Source organism: Giraffa tippelskirchi, chromosome 6 (assembly GCF_054371585.1).
Source record: "Giraffa tippelskirchi isolate mGirTip1 chromosome 6, T2T-mGirTip1v1.2.pri, whole genome shotgun sequence".
NCBI lineage: Eukaryota > Metazoa > Chordata > Mammalia > Artiodactyla > Giraffidae > Giraffa > Giraffa tippelskirchi.
This window is the reverse complement of record NC_137280.1, coordinates 160,959,737-160,987,375: the sequence shown is the minus strand read 5'-3', so window position 1 is coordinate 160,987,375 and position 27,639 is coordinate 160,959,737. Positions and strand designations below refer to the sequence as shown.

The 27,639-nt window shown below is 41.5% G+C and overlaps 1 protein-coding gene and 1 long non-coding RNA gene across 2 annotated transcripts in view; one reads left to right on the top strand and one right to left on the bottom strand.

Moving 5' to 3' along the window:
• Positions 1-27,639, bottom strand: part of ADGRV1 (adhesion G protein-coupled receptor V1) — a 537,185-nt gene that overhangs the window by 34,260 nt on the left and 475,286 nt on the right. The window lies entirely within an intron of this gene.
• LOC145511517 (uncharacterized) lies at positions 13,582-24,784 on the top strand. The gene is made up of 3 exons (XR_014057913.1): positions 13,582-13,661; positions 14,107-14,236; positions 23,610-24,784. It is a non-coding gene; the product is annotated as an uncharacterized LOC145511517 (long non-coding RNA).

Below are 27,639 nucleotides of genomic sequence, written 5' to 3'. Positions count from 1 at the left end.
GCTGCCTATCTGGCGGTTATGGGATTTGATTTTATCGTGATCACGTCCCTCCTACTGTCTCGTTGCGGCTTCTCCTTTGCCTTTGGATGTGGGGTATCTTTCTTTGGTGGGTTCCAGCATCCTCCTGTTGGGGGCTGTTCAACATCTACTTGCAGTTTCGGTGTTCTCACAGGAGCAGAGGAGCACATGTCCTTCTACTCTGCCAGTCTGTACCCTGACTTTAAATTTTACCACCCTTGCTAAGAGAAGGCATATTTTGCAACATTATTTGAACCTAGCCTGTAATTTTCAGAACAGATGAATAATATGTGGGGAATTCCCTGGTGGTCCCATGGTTAGGACTCAGAGACTTCACTGCAGTGGGCCCAGGATCAATCCCTGGCTGGGGAACTAAGATCTCACAAGCTATGTGGCATGGCCAAAAAAAAAAAAAAAAAAAAATCTTATAAACAAATGAAAATGTGTGATTTATAAGATGAAGAAATGAAATCTCATATTCTCCAAAAAAAAAAAAAATCTAAAAAATATTAGAGAAAACTCTGTTTGTATAAGGAAATGTTTGCACAGTTAATAAAAACAATCTAGAAATATTTATTTACATGTTATTGGTGAAAAATAGTGAATTTATGTATTCTATCACACGGTAAAAGGATGACTGAGATCCTTTGTTTCATTTGTCAATAATAACAAAATCTGGACCCCAAGAAACATCAGACCATTCGCTGTGCGTTACATGGGATAAAACAGATTGCTTTATGCTTGCCTATTTTTTTTCCCCTCAGGAATTTTGGACACGTATCTCTGTAGGGTACATGTTATTTCCTCGTTCCTACATAGTTTTTGCACAGATGTGAAATACTAGTGAATCCAATCATAGCAAGTGATGACAGAATTCACAGGAAGGGAAGAGCTGTTGGTAGTTGAGTCTTTTCCACTTTACTAAATCTTCAATATAGAAAGCTGAAGCAGTGGCACCCTGAGCACTTATCTTTCGTTTTTAAAAAAGTGGTAGCTACATTTTAAGGAAAGGAGCAAGGACCTTCTTGGTGCTGCAAGAAGAGTTACTGCCTATGATACTGTGATTTATATTAAGAAATATATATTCGGTCTTCACTCCCATTCTGGCACAGCGTTCTTAAAACTCTTGGAAATTTGTTTAGTGAGGAAAGGAATAAAAGTAAAGGTACTTGTGGTTAGGTAAATGAGGTGACCTTTGAAAACGCCAGGATGGGGGTGAGATAACAGTGGCAAACTTTCGGTCCTACCTCCTGACCTCCAGGGAGGGGAGAGGAGCTGGTGGTTGAATCAATTGCTAATGACCAGTGATTTCAACAACCATGCCTATGTAGTGAAGTTTCTATTAAAACCCAAAAGGACCTGGTTGGGAGACTTTCTGGGTTGGCAAACACACTGAGATTCAAGGAGAGTGATGGGCCTGGAGGAGGGGTGGACCTTCTCCCCCTTTCCAGGGTGGTACCAGGGGGGCTGGAGAGCACCACGAGCTGCCTAGGGTGGATCAGCTACACACACTGAGGTCCCCAGGAGGGGGGCCACCTTGGATGACCCTCCTCTCTCCTCCTCCCCATCCCCAATCCAATGCATCACCAAATCCAGTCAATCGTACCCCCAAAATATTTCTGGAGCTTTGGACTTCTTTCCAAATCCATTGCTCATACGCTAGTCAAAGTTACCACAATTTCACACCTTCGTCATGGCAAGAAACTCCATATCGATCTGCCCTTACTCTCTTCCCCTCCTGTCTTACAATAATTAATTCTCCATAATACGAAGTGTCACTTCACTTCTTACAACCCTTTAGGGCTTACCACTATTTTTAAGACAAAGGCCCCAATCCTGCCATGTTTTACAAGTATGACGGGGACTATATCCACTTTTCCAAGCTCACTTGTCACCACTCAGCTTGTGCTCTTCAAATTGAGCTGTACCAGTCTGATTTCAAGGCCTTTGCATAGTCATTTTTTCAAGGGCTTCCCTTGTAGCTCAGTTGGTAAAGAATCAGTCTACAGTGCAGGAGACCTGGATTTGATTCCTGGGTCAGGAAGATCGCCTGGAGAAGGAAACAGCAACCCACTCCAGTATTCCTGCCTTGAGAATCCCATGGACAGAGGAGCCTGGCAGGCTACAGTCCATGGGGTTACAAGAGTAGGACACAACTTAGCGACTAAACCAACCATGAATGTATATCATAAGGGTATGATGGCCAGGCACAATTCTAAGAGCCGCTTCCTTACACTGCTGCTCCCTCCAGAAAACTCTTCCAAAATGCATAGTCCCTTCTGGGCTTACTGGTACCACTTATGCCAACATTTGACCTCTCTTCCTTAGGAATACCCCAAATTTAGATAACTTTCTTCTGTTTATGCTTTTATTTTTTTTTAAATAGCACCCTGCAGTATCCTCTTGTAGAACTGATCCAATTTTTAACAAGATCTGTGTTATTGTCTTATTAAAATATGCCTCCCACAGTAGCAGCAGCCTCTGTGATTTTTCACGTTCGGTTTGGGACCATTTCTGTCATGCTCAGAACCTGACGCAGTGACCTACATAATAAACATCTCTGAGTGAATAAATGATGAGGGAGGGTGCCTGTTGAAATCTTTTCACTTATAACCTAAAATATGACTTGGAAATGTGTTACTGATGAAGGTAACAAGAAAACTCAAATTTATCAGAAACTCGAGAGAATCTTTTAATTAAAGACACACTAATCTACAATGTAGCTAAAATAAATTTAGCAGTTTGTCCTATGAAGACAAAACATTTGGAAAACCAATGACAAAGGCTCATTTAGGTAGTCAGAGAGAGACAAGAATCTGTCAGAGATTCTCCATCATTAACCAGTGACCCAGGCACTTTATTTCTTGATGTCCTCTTTCATCTTTAAATTTAGAAATTTATTGCTCCCTCCAACCCAAAGTGGAGACAAGGTGCTTTATCAGATGATTTCAGCTTAATGGAAATATCATTTTTGAGTATTTTTTCCAGCTTAATTTATAGTCACTAAAGAATTTGAACCATCTCTTGGTCCAACTGCTGACTATTCATTTCACTCTAAAATCAGGGAACCAGCAGAGGCTGTGAAAAGTACATAGATCTCTACCCAGGAGACCTGGATTCCAGTCTCAGCTCTGTCACTACGTAGTGCTGGGAACCCAGGGTCCCAGTTTCTCATGTGCAAAATCAAGGTGTGCTGTAGACTGGATTTTATATGAATTTTTCTAGAATTAAAGTTTGATTTTTTTCTATAGTTGCAGAACATAACATAGTTGCAGATATTTTGTGTTCTCTTAAAGCCTATCACAAAGAAGGTTAACTCTACAAATTTACTTTCTGTAGACAAGTGGTCTATTTCCCAGCCACACACAACTCTCATTGTAAATTAACATATCATGAATACTTAAGTAGTGAATTAGCTTTCTGGAGCTTTCTTAAGTGTGAGTTTTTGAGCCTGCAAAGTTAAGTATAAAACTTTGATCTATGGTGCCCCCAAGACAAAAACAGTTTTTACAATACATTCAATGGAGAAGGGCATGAAACCCACTCCAGTATTCTTGCCTGGAGAATTCTATGGACAGAGGAGCCCGGCAGGCTATAGTCCATAGGGTTGCAAAGTGCTGGACATGACTGAAGTGACTTGAGCGCAATATATTCAATAGTTGCTGCTACCTCCTACACATCATAAAGATACTACTGAATCCAACCACAGCAAGTGAAGACAGAATTCACAGGAAGGGAAGACTTATATCTTCTTTCTAAAGTGCTTTCTCATTGAGCCTGGCTCATGGCCTGCGTAAGTGAGAGTGGTAATAGGGGAAAATTGAGAAATAGATCTTTCATAGTGATTTTTGTCCGAGAAGGCAATGGCACCCCACTCCAGTACTCTTGCCTGGAAAATCCCATGGATGGAGGAGCCTGGTGGGCTGCAGCCCATGGGGTCGCGAAGAGTCGGACACGACTGAGCGACTTCACTTTCACTTTTCCCTTTCATGCACTGGAGGAGGAAATGGCTACCCACTCCAGTGTTGTTGCCTGGAGAATCCCAGGGACAGCAGAGCCTGGTGGGCTGCCGTCTATGGGGTCGCACAGAGTCGGACACGACTGAAGTGACTTAGCAGCAGCAGCAGCAGTGATTTTTGTTCTTCTTGTTACAGAGAGCTGAATTTTATGTGTCAGAAAAGACAGAACATCTCTAGTGAATGTTAACTGTATTTGTTTATAAATAAAGGAGATGAATTTTGGGGTTAGTTCTAAGTCATAAGTTAAATAGCAAAACATTCTATACATACATACCTCTGTCCCAATAATTGGGATCTTAAAACACCCACAACAGCCTGCATCAATGTCTTAGTCCAGAGAAAATTAAATATTTTAAACTCAGGCTTTTTCTATTTTAGGCTGGTTACTGTTTTTCTTCATCTATACTATACCTTTTGGTTTTCATTACAGAAGTCTCATTTTATTTTTTAACATTAAAGAATCCTTGCCTCCTTGTTTTTATAATCATCCCTCCAGGAACTGAAACAGAAATTTTATTTCCCAGGAAATCCTCTCAGATCTGTCCAAAGTTGATCATTCAGTTTCTAAACCCTGGGAACACAGGATAGACCATTCTGACATCAGTGGGGTCCTTATCAATTCACTTCAAGAACAGTAGAGTGGATCTCCCTGTGTTTACTAGCTTTTCCCCCAGTATGTGTATGCATGGGGTCGGCGGCGGTGTAGAGAGTCGTTTAAATTTAGGATACACCAGTATAAGTCAACATGTTGGAAAGGTACAGTAAACCTTTCATTATTCTTAGCATTCATTCAAGTATTCATTCATTCATGGATCCAATCATTTACTCAATATTTACTGGGCATAGGCATTGTTAAGAGTTTGGAACAAAGAGATAAAACACGCAACACTTATTTTCAAGTGGCCACCAGGTGAGTGAGAGAAAAACAAAAGCAAATGATATTATAGCAGATCAATCAGGAAAATAATCATATTGCAGGAACTCAAAGGAAAGACATCAAAAAGTGGTTGGGGGTAAGAACAGAAGATCCCTTGTAAGAGTTGATTTCTAAGCGAGTTTTAAAAAAACAACTAGGAAGCCACGTGGCAGGCAGGAGGAAGGAGGAAAGGGCAGCACAAGAAGGTACCCAAGAGGACCAGACAACATGTCCATGCTCTAACAACCCACTGGTTGCTGGAGAAGGGCAGTGGCGCTTCGGGTATCAGACTGAATCGAATCTTCACGCAACACATTATTTTCACTGTACAACTAAAGGGAATCACAGATGGTTACTAAATGGACCTTACTCTTTCCAATGAGAATCTCAAAAACCCCCAAATGACTCCTGTTTGATTGTTCAAAATTGTAGTACCAAGAAGTGTGATTAGATTTTACATTCTTGGGTTGGCCAAAAAGTTTGTTCATGGTTTTCCAATAAGATGTTACAGGAAAATCCGAACAAACTTCTTGGTCAACCCAAAACATTGTAGAGCGCTGCTTTAGGGGGTGGGGCTGAGGAACTCTGAATACTTTTAAAGCTAATACATTTCCAGTGAGTGCAAGAATCAGAGTGACTTTAGTGAAGTGAAGTGAAAGTCGCTCAGTCATGTCCGACTTTTTGCGACTCCATGGACTATACTGGAATTCTCCAGGCCAGAATACTGGAGTGGGTAGCCTTTCCCTTCTCCAGGGGATCTTCTCAACCCAGGGATCAAACCCAGGTCTCCTGCATTGCAGGCGGATTCTTTACCAGCTGAGCCACAAGGGAAGCCCCTTAAAGACTGACTTTAAGAAAGGCTTAATAAAGTTGTTCAGGTGGTGAATCAACAGCAAGACAGTCTGCTAATTTTGAAAACAATCCAAATTTGTATTACAAAAACAGAAAAAAACTTGAAACGGTTCAGGCAAGGGCTGGAGTCAACCTATGAAGTTAGCTTCCTAATTTCTTACCCAGGATTCAAGCTGTCAGTAAGTCTTGCTTTGGCTTTGTCTACTGGGCGACTACATGGACTATTTATCCAGCTGAGGAGAGATTTTTCTAAGCTATAAACTGTTTAGCAGTCCCTTTTGTAATAAATCAAACGTCTAATAAGATTATTATTAGTTAACAAGCAAAGTCTCAAATGCTTCATTGGATGCCTACAGAGTAAGTTCAAAGGGTAATAATAGCCCTGATCGGGGATGGGCTTCCCTACTGATGATGGCTGGCTCATCTCTGGCCTGAGGGAGTTTAGAAAAACAGTCAAACCATAATAGCTACAGGAAAGTGCAAAAGGGTACTCTGTCCAGGTTATTGGGAAGTCTAAGGAGGTGACCCCATGTATTACTTAGTTACTGTAATTCTGGAAATAAGTGACAATTATCTACAAGATGGACACGTGACTCTTCTGTAAGGTTGGATGACTCCCTTCACATGGTAGAAAACCAAAATCTTGGTAATATGTAAAAAAGATATAGTAATATTAGCATATTTCTTGTTGCCCTCATGAGACACACAACTGTTCAAACACCAGGAATTTCTCCTGTTGCTTCCGCGCATCTTCCCTACAAAAGTGGCCCATAAATGACAGAGCCAAGTCCCATAACAAATCCTGTTTCCAGTTCAATGCTGCAAGCATAGATTAAGTCACATCTTGGAATTCTTCCACCAAGAAAACTTACAAGAAGTGAAGCAACTTTTCAAAGCCTAGCAAAATAAACATTTGCTCCATGACTTACTGAATTTGGCACGTGGAAAATATGCACTTCCAGTAAACTGAGTGAGTTAGCCGAGGCACCGATTTCACCTTCCTGGTTGCTTAAGGCCACCCGACTGCCCTGGAAAGCTATCCTTCCTTCTTCCCCTGACCCCACCACGAAGCTGATGATTTCCGGCAAAGCGTAACTTCAGCTATTAAAATAGCTCTTAAGTGGAACAATGCTGCTGGCTATCACACATGTCTTAGGGCCAATGCATGATAATTAAATATGTTCTTTTAATATAAATGTTTTGGTAGTACATGCTGGAAAACTATGAAGCATGTAAATAATTTGAAAAGGTCAGCTTGGGATGAGGTGTTAAAAGTTGTGAGTCATTTCAAGAGACTCCCCTAAATTGAGGAGGTCTGTGGGAGAGAAGTGGAGACATTGGAAATTTCAAATAAGAGATTTAGTTCGACAAGAATTTACCAAGGACCTTCTGCCAGGCTTGTAATTAAGCATTCTGGCAGTACAAAAGAAGTGGAAGAGTGGGAACTGGTTGGGAAACAGCCCCAGGTGGTGTAGGATATGCCAAGAGAGTGAAAATATGGAACACAATGTGGGGGCTGGCATCAGCAGGTTACAGTAAACTAGCGAGGTACAGAAGATTTCAGGGAAGTTGGACATTTAATGCTGGATCCTTAAGAAAGATAAGATTTGGGGAAAAAATTTAAAGGGGAACATGCTTACACATGAACATAGTAGTGTAGTAGGAGGCAAGGAGGTGGGAATGAAATAAAACCCCTCTGTACTGGAAAAACCGTAATTGCTGTATTTGTTCATTCTAGCCAATATGCCCTAGCAATAGTGCTTTCCATGTTTCGGTGACATGGTTACCAGGAAAATTAGCACAAAATGCATTTACTCAAAATAAATCTGGAGACTTATTTAAGGCCATGCAACCCTTCTCTTCCTCTCTCTTTTTTTTAATAGTAAAACTACCCTTTATTGAGTGTCCACTTATGTGCCAAGTGTTGGGTTAAGTACTTTATATGTGCTATTTCATTTACTAGGACTTTGGGATGGCATTGAACCTGGAATTCAAACTTGGGCCTGATTCCAAATCCCCAGGTCTTCGCTGTAATTTATCAACACTAGTGTTGCTTGACGTGGAACTCTGCTCAGTGTTATGTGGCAGCCTGGATGGGAGGCGAGTTTGGGGGAGAATGGATACATGTATGCATATGGCTGAGTCCCTTCGCTGTTCACCTGAAACTAACACAATGTTGTAAATTGGCTATACGCCAATACAAAATAAAAAGGTTTTTAAAAAACTGTTTTGAAAAAAAAGTTGCCTGACTCTCTCTGGACCTTGGGGATTTTCAATGAGTTCAGGTTTTCCATCTACTAATGCTGTGTTGTGATGCTCCAAAGTTACAGCTTCCACTGTATCCTATAACGACACTCCTGATCCCTGCAGAGAGCATGGTAAGGCCTGCCTTGGGGGCCATCGGTGCCGTGTAACAGGACCTACTCAGAGTGAATGACAGGCACTTTCAAAGGCCAGTGTTTACATATCGCGTCAGCAGCCCATAGTGTAAAATGCCTGGGAAGTAACACACTCGGGGAGCATCAAGGGCCGCTCCTCTCTCCTCGCGGAGATTCAGGGGAGGCATGTCTTGAGAGTGAGCACCTGAACAGGAGGGACAGAGCAAAGCAATGTTGTGACGCTCCTTCCTCTGCTCTGTTGGTTTTATCTACAAAGTCTTGCTCACTCTGAGGTCTGCACCGCCCACAACAAAGAGGCTGAAACCCCACATCTCTGAGGGACTGTCCCGGTTGCAGACACTTGGCAACTTTCCATTCGAAGAGAAAGCTAATTTCAATATAAAACATCCCTTTTGGTGTTCGTTTATCCAAACGCATACAAACTCAAATATAAGAGAGTCTTAAGGAAAACTTTGGAGTCAAATATTTTTATGTACTTCCCCTAACCTAAAACCAGTCCATCTAAAATTTTTCTCCCTCACTGGAAGTCGGGAATGCTGAAGTCTGTTAGGAGCAGATTTTTTTTTTTGGAGGAAAACTCCAGTTTGCTTTTGTTCCACTGTCAACTTTTCTATCCTTGCGCTAACCTCAGGCATCCGCACTAGAAGGGAAAACGTTTTCTAAACAGCCACAGTAAAGTCACCCCCGGAATTTCTTCAATCTCCAGATCTAGTTATTTTTGTCCTAGTTTGGCTCACACTGCACCTACCTTGGTAAGTGATGTGAAGCAAATAAGTTTAAACTTTCTTTTGATGCAGAAGTACTAGACTGACTTAAAGTGAAATTGAAACTTTACACTGTGAAGCTAATATGAATCCTACTTACCTGGGAAAGAAAAACAAGACACACATCTTAAAAAATTAATTTTGTGGTGCTTTTGGATAGATAAACTCAAAATAAATGCACTAGAAAATAAATGGAGAAGGCAATGGCACCCCACTCCAGTACTCTTGCCTGGAAAATCCCATGGACGGAGGAGCCTGGTAGGCTACAGTCCATGGGGTCGCTAAGAGTCGGACACGACGGAGCGACTTCACTTTCACTTTTCACTTTCATGCACTGGAGAAAGAAATGGCAACCCACTCCAGTATTCTTGCCTGGAGAATCCCAGGGACGGCAGAGCCTGGTGAGCTGCCGTCTATGGGGTCGCACAGAGTCGGACACGACTGAAGCGACTTAGCATAGCATAGCATAGCATAGAAAATAAATGCAATGGGAAATTTCAGGATAAAGGCCAAAAAAATACATCAAAAGAGGTAGTCTAAGAGACATTCAGTGTGCAATGTTAATAATATAATGGAAGTCACTGATGGCTACTCAAAAAATACAGCTAAAATCTCCTATTTTTTAAATTTTTAAAAATAAATAGACAAGGAAGTAAAAGGAAATGAAGCTGGACCTTCCTTTGTTTCCTTTTAGATGCATCATCACTTGTCTTCTCAGTGAGCTTCCATGACTACCTATTTAAAACTGCAACCCACTGACCTGCCCCTCATTCTCCTGAACTTGACATTTATCACCTTCTAATAGGCTACATAATTTCCTTATTATGTTTATTTGTAATATACACCCCCCACCCCCAATGCCCTATACCCACCCAAATGCAAGTTTCTCAAGGGCAGGCATTTTGGTCTGTTGTGTTCACTGGTTTATTTTAAGTACATATAACAGTTCCTGAAACAGAGTAAATTAATTAATCAATCAATTAACATTAAGTATCTTCTAGTGCTAACTATAGAGAGTTCACAGCTCAGGAACAGAGAAGCAATTACAGACCAATTCACAAATGAGATAAGATTTGTAAAATAGGAGTGAATAACAGTAATAACAAAATATGAGCATTTACTGAATGCTTATTATGTACTACCACTCTGAAACGCTTTACATATATATTGCCTCCTGCAATCCTCACAACAGCACTGTGAGATCTGTACCATTACCACGTTCACTTTACAGATGAGGAAACTGAGGCACAGGGGTATGTTAAGTGCTCAGTTGCTTCAGTCGTATTCAACTCTGTGACCCCACGGACTGCAGTCCGCCAGGCTCTTCTGTCCATGGGATTCCCCAGGCAAGAATATTGGAGCAGGTTGCCATTTCTTCCTTCAGGGGATTTTCCCAACCCAGGGATCTAACCTGTGTCTCCTGGGGCTCCTGCATTGGCAGGTGGATTCTTTACCACTGAGCCACTTGGGGAGCTTGGTATGTTAAGTAACTCGTCTTAAATCATAGAACTAGCAAATGGCAAGCCAGGATTAGAACCCAAGAAGTGTGGTGAAGAGCTTGTGCTTGCTATTTGCATACCCTGGAAGGTGGATAATGGAAGCGGATGGGTTTTACTATATTCACTTTCTCTCCAGGAGAAGGAGAAATGGCAGGAGGTCTGGAGGGTCCCTTTTTAAGATGTCAATATCCTGGCAAGACACACCTGAGACTAGCACCTTGAGACCGTCATGGGGGATTGACACTGAGCCCCACTTATAAACAAAGCACAATTAAGAGGTGGGGTAAGCGAGTCAAGAGCAGGAAAAAGACATAGACAGCTGAGTGGGGAGCTACTAAAGACACACTTTTACATACAACCTGGAACCAAGATTGACGGGAGAAATATCAATAACCTCAGATACGCACATGATACCATTCTAATGGTATAAAGTGAAGAGAAACTAAAGAGCCTCTTGATGAGGGTGAAAGAGGAGACTGAAAGAGCTGGCTTAAAACTCAATATTAAAAAAACTAAGATCATGGCATCTAGTCCCATCACTTCATGGCAAATAGAAAGAGAAAAAGTGGAAGCAGTGACAGACTTTATTTTCTTGGGCTCCAAAATCACTGCAGTTGGTGACTACAGCCACAAAATTAAAAGATGCTTGCTCCCTGGAAGGAAAGCTGTGACAAACTTAGCATATTAAAAAGCGGAGACATCACTTTGCCAGTAAAGGTCCGTATACTCAAAGTTATCGGTTTTCCTGTAGTCATGTGATGTCTTCATGGATGTGAGACTTGGACCATAAAGAAAGCTGAGTGCTGAAGAATTGATGCCTTCAAATTGCGGTGCTAGAGCAGGCTCTTGAGAGACCCTTGGACTGCAAGGAGATCAAACCAGTCAATCCTAAAGGAAGTCAACTCTGAACATTCACTGGAAGGACTGAAGCTGAAGCTCCAATACTTTGGCCACCTGATGCGAAGAACTGATTCATTGGACAAGACCCTGATGCTGAGAAAGACTGATGGCAAGAGAAGGGGGCAACAGAGGACGAGATGGTTGGATGGCATCACTGACTCAATAGACATGAGTTTGAGCAAACTGGAGACAGTGAAGGGCAGGCAAGCTTGGCACACTGCAGTCCCTGGGGTCGCAAAGAGTTGGACATGACTTAGCAGCTCAACGATAACAACAATCTTGAAAATGTTACTAGTAGGTGTTCTGTCACTGACAGCAATGATCATTTCCTGACCTGCATTTTGCCAGACTACTTTCAGCCATTATAATAAGATTAGAAGAGGTAACTCAGCGGAAATCCATGGTTTCTCACTGTTAAATAATGCTATTTTATTATTTTCACTTTTTTTTTTTTCCCCAAAAAGAGGTATGAAGTGGTAACACACCATGACCAGATCAAACAGTGCTAATAAATAACAATAGTTATCTGGAACTAACCTAGAACAAACAGTGCTTTCTCTCTTTCTGGCCCTGAGTGTGTATGCTCAGTTGTATATCATCAGTTATAAACAGGAGATGGCTTCTCTGCTTGAGGAGCAAGGCCCTGGTTAGCATTTGGAAAATGCCTATGAAATATTTCAGTAACAGACTTTTATTTCCACAGCTATATTCTGTTCAGGAACATCAAAGTGTAGAAAAGCATAAGGGAACAATTATGACACCTGACCTATGCAACATAATATATATTCCACATATATGTGCAACACAGAGTAATCATCAACTACTTTCCCTGTCAAACCTGTTTTCTCCTTGCTTTTTCACTGACAGGCCCAGAAAGAAGAGGATAGTCACACAAAGCCATTAACTTTATTGCAATCTAGTCTCTCTTGTTTCAGAGCCAGGAAAACATTTCTTGATTTAATTTTACTGGTAAATAAAACACTTCTGAAGTTCAATAACAAGTGAATGGTCCAAGTTTCATTCTTTCCCCCCTCTTTAAGCCATACTGACCTTTATAGAAGCAAAAGAACAACATTTGACATTTCGTGGAAAATAAAGAAACATAATTTAGCAATTTTTAACCAATGGCCGCACGCTACAGCTTTAGAGTTGCTCAACTCTTTCCAGACACAAATGTCTCACAAGCATGCTTCATATTCTTTTTCAAATAACAAGTAAATAAACACAATTTTAATTAGATGAGCCTGTCTCACATATTTGGCTGATGTCATCCTTGCCTCTCTGGGGTGGGGTGGGGGTGGGGCGGAAATCAGTTTAAAAAAAGCAAAGAAAAAACACAAGATACAGACGACACTGTCTCGAATGCTGAGCTGCATTTTTGCAGTGCAACTCCATAAAGCCGAAACTGCAGGTCCTGACTCGGTTAATCAGATTGCTTGCCCAACTCACACACCATAAAGAAGAAATATAACCGTGAACCCGGGGGCGGGCGGGGGGGGGGGTGCTGACATGTCTTTTGCCTTGCTCCATGTCATCTGCTCACACACTCTGTTTCTCCACATGGAACAAAATCATCTCTTGCCTCCATCCCAGCCACGGGAGCAACTGGCACTGCTTCTATTTTTGGTGAAAATATCCGAGAGCCTGGCAAATGGATAGGCATACTCAAGGAACTCTGAGAGAAGGTGCACAGAGCATTTCCCACAGAGACTGAACTTTTCTTTTGATTTTTCATGGTTTGTTTTTAGTTCCAGTTGGGGAACAGGGATAAGCACCATTCCCCACGCTCCCTATCTGCTGACTGCTTTATCTCTTCTGTCTCCGGCAGCATCTCGTTCGCTTCTGCACGGACACACTGCACGCAGGTTGCCAAGTGCAGCTGAGGAGGTTCTGACCTGACTTGCCAGGCATGTGCTTTTCCCCCATCGAGCACGGCTAACTGGATTTCTGCCTGCTCTCAGGCCGTCGATCCGAGCAAGGCTGAAGCCCGTTTTGGAGTCATCCAGAAGGGCCAGCCTCTCCCCCTCCTCCCCTCTTGGACACGCCGCGGACTGGAGGTCACTTGAGGGGATGGCTCATCCTTGAGGCCACCCTGGGAGTTGGGGTTCGTTCCAGACTATGTTCAGAAAAGGGGTCCAAGAACTCTTAAAACGGCTCTGCCTTTTTTTTTTTTTTAATGTCTGGTATTGAAAAAAAAAATGTGTCAGTGACAGCAAAGCCGAAAAAGAGTTTCTTGCGCCCAGTCCACATGTACGATGATGGAGGGCCTCCTTCAGTGAGGGCCTGCCTGCTAGGTAAGCCGGGGGTGTGGGGGGGCAGGGGGGCACCCCACACTGGCAGCTTGAACACTGCCAACAGGTTGTGATTGGCCTGTGCGCTATTTAAAAGTTGTCTTTTGATAGTTGCCAACATTAACACATCATGAGCTTTCACATAAAAATCTAGTTTCAGGCTTCTCTAGAAAAATCAGAAGACCTGGCTGACTCCGGATCTGCTTCCTGTCTAGCAAACGCTGAACTGGAGCCATGCAGCTGCTGCCCCTTTAGACAAGGGCCTCCTGACCAACAGCCTGTGCTCGTAGCCCCTGGCACTCTAGGGGAGTCTGCAGCTGCTGGTGAGGGCACCCCAAGCATTGAGAAGAGAGCCTGGTAGAAGCACTAGGTGGCTGTCAGTAGATACCTGGCAATTTGCCTGATACCTCCTCTAACCATTTCCATCTCCGTTTTTTCCTGCCTCCAGAGCTGACCTGAAATAGCACGAACACTTACTAGTAAGAATCATCTTCCTTTGCCAAAGGGGCAGAAGTTCAAGAGAGGCCCAGATACCACCGCTTGCTGATGGCCTTCTGTCTCTGAATCCAACTGCTTGGGTAGGGAGAGACTTCTTGGTGAGGAAGAGAGATAACTCACATAATTGAGCCAACTATTTGTTGCTAAAAAGTTGTAACATCACGCCAAGGGAGAGAGTCCTAGGGGGTGTGAGTGTGTGGTTTTATGCCTTCACGCGGGCCCTAAATTGGAATGTAAAGTTGATCAATATAAGGCATGATGTCTGAAGTCAAGCTCAGAGCAACTCAAATATTTTCTTTGCTTCAACCTGAAACTATGGAGATTACACTGAGACTCTGTATTCAGGACACTTGCCAACTCTCCAACTTAGAAAGCAGCAGAGGCTGGCTTCTGGTGACACGCAGCGTGAAACCCACTGCAGGGCTAGGTGAAAAGTTGGTAGCACAGAGGCAGAAGACCATTCGGGGTGATTTTCAAAGTGCTTCGGGGCCCACAGCTGCGAGACGCTGCTGACTGCACAGCAGTGGGGCAGCTACATTTCTCTCTTTCATGCAGCTCTAAAAACATAAGCAATCAACTCTTGGCTGGCTTCAGGAATCCAGTTCCTGCCTTAGATTCCTCACAGCACCTGCCTTTATGAACTGCTCCTAGGAATGTGCCCTGGCTTTCCGAACATTGCACAGATCTGGAGGTTTTTGTCTTTCGTTTTACCCTTTTTGAACTGGGAAATTCACCGTGTCTCCTAAAACAAACCAAAAAGATGCCCTGCGGGCCACAACCGGATGGATTTCTCCAGGCAGAGGGGGGTCCTTGGGAGCAGCAGGCTTGCTGTCTCAGACAATAGCGCACATAGTTATCTTGAGGACTACTGATGGAACCCTGAAGGTGTGAGAATTATCGAGACAGGCAAAAAAACAACGGGGTGCAATTGACAACAGATGTTGCGAGGGAAAGAAAAACGATAACAGATTCCAGCTGATGGAACAGAGACAGAGATAGGAAGAGGAAAAAAAGAACGGCCAGGGATCTCAGACAGATACAAATGGTGTCAGGTTCCAGGGAACCCCTCCATCAGGTTCCAGGTGACCATTCTCTGCCTTAAGGATGGGACTAAGTTCTTTTACTGCAGGGTCCCTCCGTGCAGTGTCCAACACTGCGAGTGCTTTCTGGATTGCATTCAGCAGGTTCTCAGCACTGTAGCAGGGGCTGTGATCATCAGATGCATGGAGGATTCATAACTCATGGCCCCTGCTCTCAAGCTTACACTCTGTGTCAGAATTTTATTCGATGCATTTACGATGTAGTCCTTATTTATAGCAAATTCCTTTCACGCTGCTCAGAGCGGACTCCAAGTCAGTGACAGTGGGAAGAACAAGAACACGCGAGATGCATTCCGGCAAAATAAACACCCTGGTGACTGTCCTTGAATCTGTCTTTACAGACGGAATGCAAAAGAACCAAATTAAATATTTACAGTGGTTAAGGTATTCAACAATACCTTAAATACTGGGCTTTTTTAAAAGTTTTTTTTTTTTTTTTTTTTTTAAAGTTCTTGAAACTGTTCTAGGATCTCATAACAATGTGGTGAAAAGACTTGGCTCACGTTACCTTCCCATCCCCACCCCAGGGCCTTTTCCATGTTATTTCTTTTCCCTCTCCTACATAAGTGCCAGGCAGATGAAAATGACCATGCCCTTTTCCGTCTTGTGCCTTTGTCCCTCCCTTTCTTCATTCCGAAGAAGTAGAAGAGACTCTCTCCTCTTCCATACTCATTTGAATCTGGAATCTTTTGCAGCCCAGCTATACGCGACATCTTTCACTGAAGTCATCTGTGCCTTCTCTAGGCCTCTCAACGAATTTCTCTAATTATTACTATTGTTGCTAAGAGTAACTACAAATAGGGTTCGATCACAATCATCACCATCACAGTAACAGTAACTAATATTTCTGAGCTTCTTTCAGCTCCACAAACTTGGTCATGCTTCGTATTTATTATTCATATTACTCAATCCCAAGGTGGGTACTGTTATCATTCCCATTTTTCAGAGAGACGGGGAGAAACTGGGACTTAGAGAAGTGAAGTACATTTCCCAATGATACGTAGTAAGTGATAAGAGTATTCTGGTCAGCATCATCAGTTTAGCATTTAACTATGAATATCTTTGTCTCTTGAGTTGCTATTTACTACACAGTCATCAAACTATTTTAAATGTACTGTTTGGGGAAGGGGCTTTAGTGAGAAGCAAACGTGGGGTTTCTAATACAGAAGAAACTCTTATGCTAGTCCCGTGACTGCTTTTCAGGGTTCTGAGAGACGTATGAGGTGTCTGAGATCTCGTCAGTGAGGAGGGGTGTGGAGCGCAGCTGTGAGTGAAGAGAGAACAGCGACAGCCCACAGGAGCACTGGGATGCCATCTGGGACCAGCGGTCGTTTGCTGGAAATCCAGGTTCACGCCCCAGACCACGGCCTCATTAGTCTATCACTCTGGAGCTCATCTTACTCTCTGAGGTCCCCATTTTCCAACTGGGAACAAAAGAATAGCAGAAAACACATGTACTCACATAAGTTATAGAAAGGATAAATGGCAGAAGCAATTGTCTCCAACTTTTCTGGCTCCTCACACAGAGCAGTATTCATGTTTATAAAGTTTTGGAAAAGAATCATAAAGTTTCAGAGCTAGGCAAGATTTTGTCTGATTTTGCTTTCTAGATGAAGAAATCCCAACCTCGTGACTTGGTCGGTGTCATACAATCAGTTAGTCACAAATCTGTGCTTCCTCATTCTTAGTTCAAAGCTCCTCTCATGGGTCATCATGACCCATAAGTACAACCTATTTGATATGCAAGTCCATACATATCTATTTGTATTTGGGCTATATCGTCATACATTTGCAACTGATTTCTTTTCATGATGGCGTTCTTCAAAGACTATTTTGGCCCCAAGGGAAAATACAGAGGAAAAGTAGAAATTTCAGAAAGAAAATGTAGTGACTTAGCAAGTCAAGCTCTCCAGCCTTGGCTTCTCCATCCATGGGGTGAAGGAGTTGACTCAAGATTTACTAAAGTCAATGAGATCCTGCTAGAATGAGAAGTCTACTTTTGGCGCATCAGCTGTCACAGGGAAAGGAGCAAAAAAAAAAGGCAACTGAAGTGATAGGAGATAATAATCCAGAGAAGCAGAAAACAAAAGGGCAAGTGACCGCCACAAATAGAAGAGAATTATAAATAGTGTGGGTACAGTAGAGAGAAGGGCAGAATCTGTCAAAATTCTGGATGTACAGAATGACAGGGAGAAGTCTGAAGAAGAAGAGCAATGAGTAAAAGGAAGCACAAGCTAGAATGAATCCTACAGATGTGAGGGGGTAAGACTGGTAGCCGTGGAGAAGGCTCGGAGCACTCACAGGCGCAGGCAGCGTGGGGACACAGCTAGGTCTCCAGCACAGCAGAACTAGGCTTTTCCCCTCAGATCAGCAGAGGGAGGCAGGAAGAAAGAACAGGGCCACTGAGCATCGAGGTCGGGGTTGCATAGGACTTTGTTAATTCACACCAATTAAAGAAGCCATTGGGTGATTCAAACAAAGCCAGATTTCAAACAGATTTTATATTTGGTTTCTATTCACTTTTGCGTTAAAAATGTGCGTTTCAGGCTTGACAGAGGAGAGCACATGATAAAATTACGTATCAAGGACTAGCAAAATGTGGTTTTGTTTTGGTAGAGATGACCTTTCTGTTTCTCTGACTCTACTTTTCCTAATAAAATGTTTGATTTACATGGTTTAGAGGCATAAAAAACCAACACTGTGGACTCCATCCAAAGACGAAAGTACTAAATTATAGTGTACTAAGAGAAACCTACCAGTTGCAAAACACTGTGGCTTTTATCATTTATACATAAGTAACATACTGAAGCATAGAAGAAGAAGATGAAATAAGAATTTTACAAGTACATCTTACTAAAAACTACAAGAATTGGGGTGATAAATATAGCAAGTACAGAAAATGCAGCAATGATTCAAAGGTACCCATTCTTTAAGACAACTCTTGCGTTGGGAGTTCACATCTAGGTTATTCTGATCTAGCATTTTCCTGATAATTTAATTTTGAAGTGGAGTTCATGGGTATACAACAGAATGGAGAAGGGGTTCTAGCATAGACTCTGTAGTCAGCTACTGTAGTCAACAGGAACTTGTCACACTTTGTTTGCTTGTAGAGTACTATTCCATACTGAAGAATGTACACATATAAGGTCATATTGTCACTGATGAGAGACGTCAAACACTTTATCTGAAACCAGTATGTATTTAGAAACAAGAAGTATATAGTTGGATGTTTCCTTAAAATACTGAGACTAGTTCTGTTATTGTTGTTCAGTCGCTAAGTCGTGTTTGACTCTTTGTGACCCCATGGACTGCAGCACGCCAGGCTTCCCTGTCCCTCACTATCTCCCAGAGTTTGCTCAAACTCATGTCCATTGAATTGGTGATGTTATCTAACGATCTCATCCTCTAGTGCCCTCTTCTCCTTTTGCCTTCAATCTTTCCCAGCATCAGGGTCTTCGCATCAGGTGGCCAAAGTATTGGAGCTTCAGCTTCAGCATCAGTCCTTTCAATGAATATTCAGGATTGATTTCCTTTAGGATGGACTGGTTTGATCTCCTCGGAGTCCAAGGAACTCAGTTTGGAAGCAACCAAATTTGCAAATGGACAAAATTCAAGTAGATGTGAAAAACTTTTGCAGAGTTTTTCCCTACAACGCCTACTTACTTGGCTTCTTTGGAAGAAAGAAACCTTAAAATATGATGAATGAGACTGTCTGAATATAAGTTAAGCAAAAGGCTATGACAAAGTTAAGCTTCTCAAAAGTATCTCACAGGAATGTGATACTGAAAAGCACCTACAGGGATGACTTCTTTTCTTATATTTGTTTCAAGCATGAATATTTCTAAAAGGTCCTGGGAAATAGAAAAGGATTATTAATAGGAAAATTATTATGAACAAACTTTTTACTAATACATATTATTATAAGAAAATTAAAAACAAGCAGATTCCTCACAGGCTCAGAGACACCTAACTTTCACACTTGGGATGAGCAGTGTAAAGGGAGGCATCTCAGTAAACTTCCTTTTTATTTTTATAGTGATTCTTCATGAAGAGTAGATACCTTAAAGGCCTATCACCTGTAATTTGGTAACATTTACAACTGTGATAAAATTCATTTAATAAGACTATTCCCCCTCCAACTCATTGCAATAACTCTGGTTACCCTGTGAACTGTTAATTCTGCTAGACTTTAAAAGGGAAAATATGTGAGGGTGTTCTAATTTAAAAAATGGGTAAATTTATTCAATTTTATTTTGCCTATGACTCATTAAAAAAGAAAAAAAATTCCTTTGAAAAACTCCCTTTTAGTAAATGATCAGGTCACTAATACAGCTCTAGTAATTAGATTACACAGATTCAGTAATCTTTTTTCCTGCTTTCTTCTATTTAAGCTTCTCCAACTCTTGCTAGTGCTGGGGACGAAGGTGGGCATTCAGTGATGAAACAAGAAATCTGCAGTACAAAGTGCTGTGACCACATCAGCAGACAAGAGGCTGCCCTTAGCCTCAAAGAAGCGAGAAAGCAAAGAAGCAAAAGAGAGACAATGATTTCTCAAGCACCGAATCCCTGACTTTGTTCTAAGAGGCCCAAAAGCACATCTGGGACAACTGCTCCTCGGACTGAATACAGCCAGTGAATCCAAAGTGTCCATTCCTTTCCATCACTTCAGATGGGCTGTCTATCCCTAGCTAATGCTAAATTTTCTATGTCTTTGTCTTCACAGCAAATATCATGTAAGGGAAGAAAAACAAAGCCAGAGACTTACCACGTTTTCTTAGAAAAATGGTAACTGTACTGTGCTTTTGCTGCCATGTTTAAACTTCATTGATATTCATTGAAACGTAATGTGTGTTAGGAATTTCAGAAAATGGTGGAATTCATGGATGAGAATGTTACCAGAGGTTTGGGAAGCCCACTTCATCTGTCCTGTTTAGTTCAATAGGGCTCTTGGGTCTCCTTTAACAGGCACCCTCCTAGATGCTTGGACCCTGGGCAATACAATCCAATGCTTGATTTCTTCTAGCCCCGTCTTAGTCTCTAACTGTGTCTCATGTGTACATTCTTCCTAGCCAGTAAGGTCTATATGGGCTTCCCAGATGGCTCAGGTGGTAAAGAATCTGCCTTCCATGCAGAAGATGCAGCTTTGACCCCTGGGTCAGGAAGATCCTCTGGAGGAGGAAATGGCAGTCCACTCCAGTATTCTTGCCTGGAAAATCGGATGGATGGAGGAGCCTGGTGGACCACAGTTCACTGGGTCTCGGAGAGTCAGACACGGCTGAGTGACTGAGCACAGCACACATACACCCAAGGTCTATATGACATTTAAAACGACAGACCAGGCGACTGGTCCAGGTGGAAGGCAGTTAAAATGCAGCAGTACTTAAGAGCAGGGGCTTTAGAGAGTGGTGGGGACAGTGAGATAGGAAGAGAAAGCCAGGGATCTGTAAGGGAGCCACAGACATGCCACCAACTTCACGTGTTATTTTAGAGCTTTTTCTGCCTTTGAGGGCTGGAATCATGTGTTTTATTTCTGTTTTAATTTTCTTAGTGCTTACAAACGTCTTAAGCAAGCCAGAGGAACTTGACTTGCTAACTTGACTTGATGTTCAAGGTCACTTTTATTTAGACTGGCTAAATTACACAACTAGGGGAATGAAGGATGGCAGATAACTTGTGGGCAGCATAGTCACTGTGGAACCTTCCGTCTGATCTGGAGTTTGCTGTATGGTACTGCAGCCCTACAGACCCCAGTGAAGATCTTCAATTAAGCCAAAAAGAGACTGTTCTTTGGGAGATCGTGACTTTACAGTGAACACCAACGTTAAAATAGATGAACATTTGTGGAAATGCATTAAGTTTTGTAAGTGAAAGATAACAAAACAATAATTCATGTCTTAATTATGCTTACCGATTCATTTTAATTCATGCTGCTTCTTTATGCATTTTAATTTAGCAAAATTTTTAATTCAACAAGCATTTGTTGAATAGCTGCTATAAGCACAGCCTTCTGCTAAGGCATTGTGGAATAAGTAAATAATAAGAGCTTCCACAGTATTCCAGCATCACATGGACTAATGGGGGAACTGATAAGCTACTAGGTGTGTGACCTTTCCTAAGTTACTTAACTTCTCTAAGCCCCTGTTTCTCTGTATTTAGAATGACAAATACAATAGCCTACCTTGTAGTGCTGTTGTAAGAATAAAATGAAATAAATACAATTCCATATAATAAGCACTTAATAAGTATTAGTTATATTGTTGTGATTTCCATTATAAAATATATATCGTGCCCAGAGGCATGGAGACACTGTGGCCTAACACATACATACACAAACGCATTCTAGATAGACTGTTTTTGAAAGGATGATTAAAACATTTCAGTGTTAACGTTGTAACACCGAATCAGTGTAACGGATCAGTGTTCAGTTGTACTTGGCTCAAACAATGAGGTAAAATACATGTAATCCACCGTATCACCACTTCATGAAGAGAGTTCCTAAGACTGACAGAGTCTGAAGTGTTGTCCTAAAATGTTAGTTATGCTCAAGAGGGAGGGGATATATGTGTATACTTATAGCTGATTCACTTCGTACAGCAGAAACCAACACAACATTGTAAAGCAATTACCCTCCAATTAGAAATTTTAAAAAATGTTAGTTATGGAACAAAGGATACATTATAACTAAGAGACTGTATGTTTATATCAGACTTATATAGTATCTATACACTAGGGTCTTGTAGCCAATAAGATCATTGAGATGATAACTTAGGGAATGTGGCCTGTGACATCGTCAGGTTTCTGAACAGACTGAATAATCAGCAATTAGAGAATCACTGCTAACTGATTTCAGTGATACACTATGAAGATCTGAAGCTCAGGGTTTGCCTTTGCATGAAAATAATCTTAAATTCATATGTAATCATGGTGTCACATGAGGGAAAGGAGAAAGGAAGTTAATGTTACCAAACAACTATTATGTACTAAAAATTACTAAAAATTTTAAAATATATTGTTTTTGGTTGATTTCCACCAATGCCTTATAAAGCCAGTCATAGTATTCTCATTTTGTAAAAATTAAATAACTTGTCTAAGCCAAGAATTTGTAGGGTAGTATCTGTATTTCAAAATATTTTCATGCTATTTCTCAAGCTAAAGAGAACGTTATTTAAAATACTCGCAGAGGAAAACAGCAACACAGAATTGATTTATTCTGACGGAAGAAGAAAGGAGGACTTCCTGGATCCATCTAAAATATTTTTTTTTAATTCAGTTTATACTTGAATTCATGCTATTAAAATGTTTTGTCAGTAGGATTTGAGCAGGCATTTTTTAAAATCCCCAATCTGAGAAGGCAGACTGGTTTCTGAGAGCAGTAACCTTTTGCAACTTGCACCTTTAGTTGGTCCACTGTGCTTCTGTGTTGATTGTTTGTCCTATTGGTTTATTTTAATTTTGTGAAATAGGCGCAAGGTGATTCTATAGCCAGAATATCATCCTTGAATCTGTTTTCAATTGATGGATTATAAATTCTAAGACCTTACTCAGTTTTAATTTTTTTAAACGGCTGTGTGTGTGTGTGTGTGTGTGTGTGTGTGTGTGTGTACATATATTTGGTGATACACAAGACATGAAATGCACCGCATCAGTTGACCTTAATGCTTATTCAGGCTTCCTCGCTGGTGTTCCCAGGAGCACCACCCCAGTGCATATGTTTTAAGAGGCATCCATTCATTAGATATGTGATGAATTGCAGTGACTCTAAATATCTTCATTTATTAACGTGAATTCTGTTTATGTTATATGTCCTGGGTCGGGAAGATCCTCTGGAGAAGGACAGGCTACCCTCTCCAGTATTCTTGGGCTTCCCTTGTGGCTCACCTGGGAAAGAATCCGCCTGCAATGCAGAAGACCTGGGTTCGATCCCTGGCTTGGGAAGATCCCCTGGAGAAGGGAAAGGCTACCCACTCCAGTATTCTGGCCTGGAGAATTTCATGGACTGATTAGTCCATGGGGTCTCAAAGCGTCGGACACGACGGAGCAACTTTCACTTCATTTCACTGTTGATGTTAAACATTTATTAGAAATTTGGTGAAATGAATTTGAGACTTTTTTTCCTGCTCTGGTAGAGTTTATATCCGATGAACTCTCACTGAGCACAGTTCTAGGAGCTGGAGGATGCACTTTCAGATACACAGCCACGATAACAAAGCAGCAACAAACACAGCATCAAAACAGCAGGGGGAGGGCGTCCAAACAGCTAGTATTTGAGGGACCAAGATCCTAGAGAGAAGCATAACTAATTGAGTGGGGAGCCCTATATTCACTGCTGTTTATTTTTTTTTTTTTCCTTCAGGGAATTTTCCAGTGCAAAATGAGATGCCCAGAGGCCAAACAGAAAGTTGTAGCCTGGGACTTGCCGCCATCTGACTAGATTGGGGAGACAAAAAATAGAGTTGAAATCTATTAAAGCACCCAGGACTTGAGGGGCCAAGACTCCAGAGAAAAAGGAAATGGTAAAGGCATTTGCCACAGCCGAAGCTGCCTGCATGTTGGCTAAAAGGCTAAGAAACCAAGCAGAAAGCAGCTGCTCAGATGCTCAAAAACTAAGCAGAGAATCCAGCAGTTTCATAGTACCAGGGAATGAAAAAATGGAGCCCCGCGACTGCCGAGGAGGTGTTCCAGGAAACGTGATCGGCTTTCAGCTGAGTCAGTTGGGTACCCTGAACAAACTTTTAGCTTGCCCCAAGAGAGGACGAAGACCATAAGAGGATTAACCATTGCAATGCCTGAAACCCCCAATGCCTGGACCAAAGAGGTGATTGGCCTATATTTCACTCGGCTTCCAAAAGAAAAATTAAATCCTCTTTAGAGAAGGAAGTTGAATGTTGCATACAGGAGTTGCACACGACTGCCACCTATGAGAGTTTACCTGCCAAAACTTTCGTTTGGCCCACGCAATATTTGCTTTTCTCATTTGCAGGCTTTGGGGAGGAGGCTGTACTGTTTGATTCTTCTACAGTCCCCACCAATCCTTGGAGTCTCACAATGAACCTACTCTGCCCACATAAGTTACTTACTTGAAACCTGAGGCATGTCCTACACATTTAAAAGCACACAAATGATGACAACAGATCCATGTTGTAAGCCAAGCACTGCGAGTTTAATCACAAAGGACTGCACGAGGTGAATACCTATGAAGCGATGAGACCATTTGTGGGGTGAAGAGAGGATTTAAAGACTGAGCTGTGATAGACATAGAGGACAGACTTGTGCTTGTCAAGGAGGAGTGGGAGGTGAGGGAGGAATTGAGAAGGAGTTGGGGATGAGCAGATGCAAACTAGTGTATATACAAAGGATAAACAACAACAGTCTAGCCCAGAGAGCTACATTCAATATCCTATGATAAACCATGATGGAAAAGAAGATTTAAAAAGAATATAACTGAACCACTTTGCTGTACAGCAGAAATTAACACAACACTGTAAATCAACTAAGCTTCAATTAATAAAAAAGACTGAGCCTACAAAACTTCCTCTCTCTTTGGCCTCTCATTGATTTCATACAGCTTTTCAGACAAACGTTTATTTTTGTCCATTTATTCACTTATAGTACTTTGTAAAACATCATGTAGTTTACAAATTTTACATATATATATATATTTATATAATACTTAGGACAAAACTGAGGGTGAGAATTAGCATCTCCCTTTGGAAAGTATTAGGTAACTAAAGCTCAGAGACGCCAAGTCATTTGGCAGACACTTAATTGTATTCTCTTTCTACTACACCTAACAGCTTAATATGAAAGAATGTTATCATAAAATATGCATATATTTATAAAACTGTCTTCTCCCCACCCCAATATCTGAGTAATACATGAGATAAAGACAAAATTTTAGACCCTGGAAAAATGCTAAATTAACACCAAGGCAAAGAGCCTGAATGATTGGGGAAAAACTGGCCCAAATGTTCATTGTTTGCTCTGCTTCTCCCCAAACTCTTTTAACAAGGGGTGGTATGTGTCTTGCTTACTTTAATTCTTGTAGGTTTGATATTTCAGAATCAGAGCATGCTAGGTCTTTTTGAAGGTAAAGTAAAGGCCCACAAAGCCCAAGAAGCCACGGTTAAAAATGCAAAAAATGTGGTCATAGAGGGCACAGGAAAAACTTAGAAATGAAAAAAACCACCAAGTAAAAAACTCAGATAGGACTGGGGCAGGAGAAATGGGGGTACTTGCTTTGCAAGGATGGAACCAGGTATCAAAAGGTAGTCTATTCCATTCCATCATGTCTAAACCTGTATTTGTAGAAGACATTCACCGGCATATCAGATCCTGACACTTTTTATTTAGAGAACCTAGGACAAACAAAAGTAAAAATCCTGCAGTCTGTCTTTAGGGCCCTGCTTGGCCAACCAACAGGTTAATGAAAAGGTAATGCTGTCGTTCACTGTCAAATGGAGTAAGAAGTTTTATTGCATGAAAGCCCAAGGACATTAATATTTCGCCAGCCCAGATGCTACTGAACATTGAACAGAGTGGCACGACCTAATCAAGACAATTTAAATGTATCTCCTTGTCTTAGCTTCTGTATATTTATTTGTAAAGTTACAGAAATGTTCTGGGATGTTCTGAAGAGCACATGAGGCATTCATTAGTTTCTGAATTTCACTCTCCAAAACAAGTGTAGTTAATTTTTTTCCACTGAACTTGACATGGTTCTGGGACAAATCAGTGATACAGTCCCAACCTCCCCTGGCTTCTACATGTTTATTCCAGGGTTTTCTGGGAAGACTGCTTTTCCATTCTTCATGAATAGTTCATGTGCTAGTCTCCAATGGAAACAAAGTGACATTTCTTATTACTGCTGGCTGTTGGAAAGCAATCGCAAAGGGAGTGCCTTGAAACAATTAGTCCTCTGTAACTGATTATTTAACAATGTGTATTTCCCAAGAGCTGTTTATCCGCAAAAGGAAGCAGCCAAGACTAAATATGTACTGGATCTAAGCAGACACCTGCGCTGAAGCCCTCTGGATGCTAAACGGGAATTGTGAGAAGAAAATTAACAGAGGATTATTAATGTTCTTTTCTATTTCATTTGCAAAGAACTCTGTACCTTTTCGTGAGCAAGGAAACATATTCCATTTCTTGTGATACCTTAAGGACTACTTTTATTGGGAAAATCTCTTCAGGAAAGATGGCTTCAGTTTTAAAGCTGAAATTCAACATAAAACAACAAGCAATAGATAGAAAGCAAGGAAGGAAGGGCTTCCCTGGTGGTTCAGACAGTAAAGAATCTGCCTGCAATGCAGGAGAAAGTGAAAGTAATGCAGGAGACCCAGGTTCAATTCCTGGGTCGGGAGGATCCCCTGGAGAAGAGAATGGCAACCCACTCCAGTATTCTTGCCTGGAGAATCCCATGGACAGAGGAGCCAGGCAGGCTGTAGTCCACGGGGTTTACAAAGAGTCAGACACAACTGAGCAATTAACACACAGACACACAAGAAAAGAATAGAGGAAAGAAGGCAGAAAGAGGGAAGGAATGAAGGAAGGAGGGAAAGAAAAGGGTGAAAAAGAAAAGAAACACTATTTTTTAGTAGAAGGAAAATGCTTTATGTGTTCAAGACACTCGAGAGGTCATCAAACAACAATCATCTTTTCTAAAATGTATGAGAAACGGTTCCCACCTCTGAGAACTAGGCACTTATTTCCCTAGCCATTTAGCTGTTTAAGATGTGGGACTAGGAATGAAAATGATTTTAACCAGCTGATCTTAAATTTGAATACAGGCTATATATTTTTAGCTACAAATTCCATGTTGTAACTCCCTTCTCTGAAATAGGGAATGACTCAAAAACTGCCAGGGAACATCTCGAGACCAGATGCTCGCATAAACGAACAAGTTTAAGTCAGTTACAGAGAGACAGTCAAGTAAGACTTTGAAGAACGTGGTCTTATAACGCACATACTGAGAAGTGTCACATCCCCATACTATGTAAAGTTCTGCTCCCTTGCCAACTTACGCATTCCGAGGAGAATGCATTTCAGCTTTTGGAAATGTTCTTCTCCGAATACGAATCATCTCCAAAAACTTATTCTTCGCCATCTCCAAGAAGCTCATGCCTCTTTACTGCTGGCTATCCTCATTATCTTACTCAGGATTCCCTGCTAAGAAGATTATCAGTTGGTGAAATTTTGACTGAGTAAATGGGAGAGCCCTAGAGAAGCCTGGAATATACGCTGTGTTGAAGTTTGAAGCTGAGTGGTTCAGGTTAAAAATAGAAACGTGTTTCAGAACAGTTAATCTAGGTGTGATGCACACAATGTTTAGAGTGTGGCACAGGTACCGACCCATCAGATTGTAGGACTAGCGCTGGAGCAGTTCC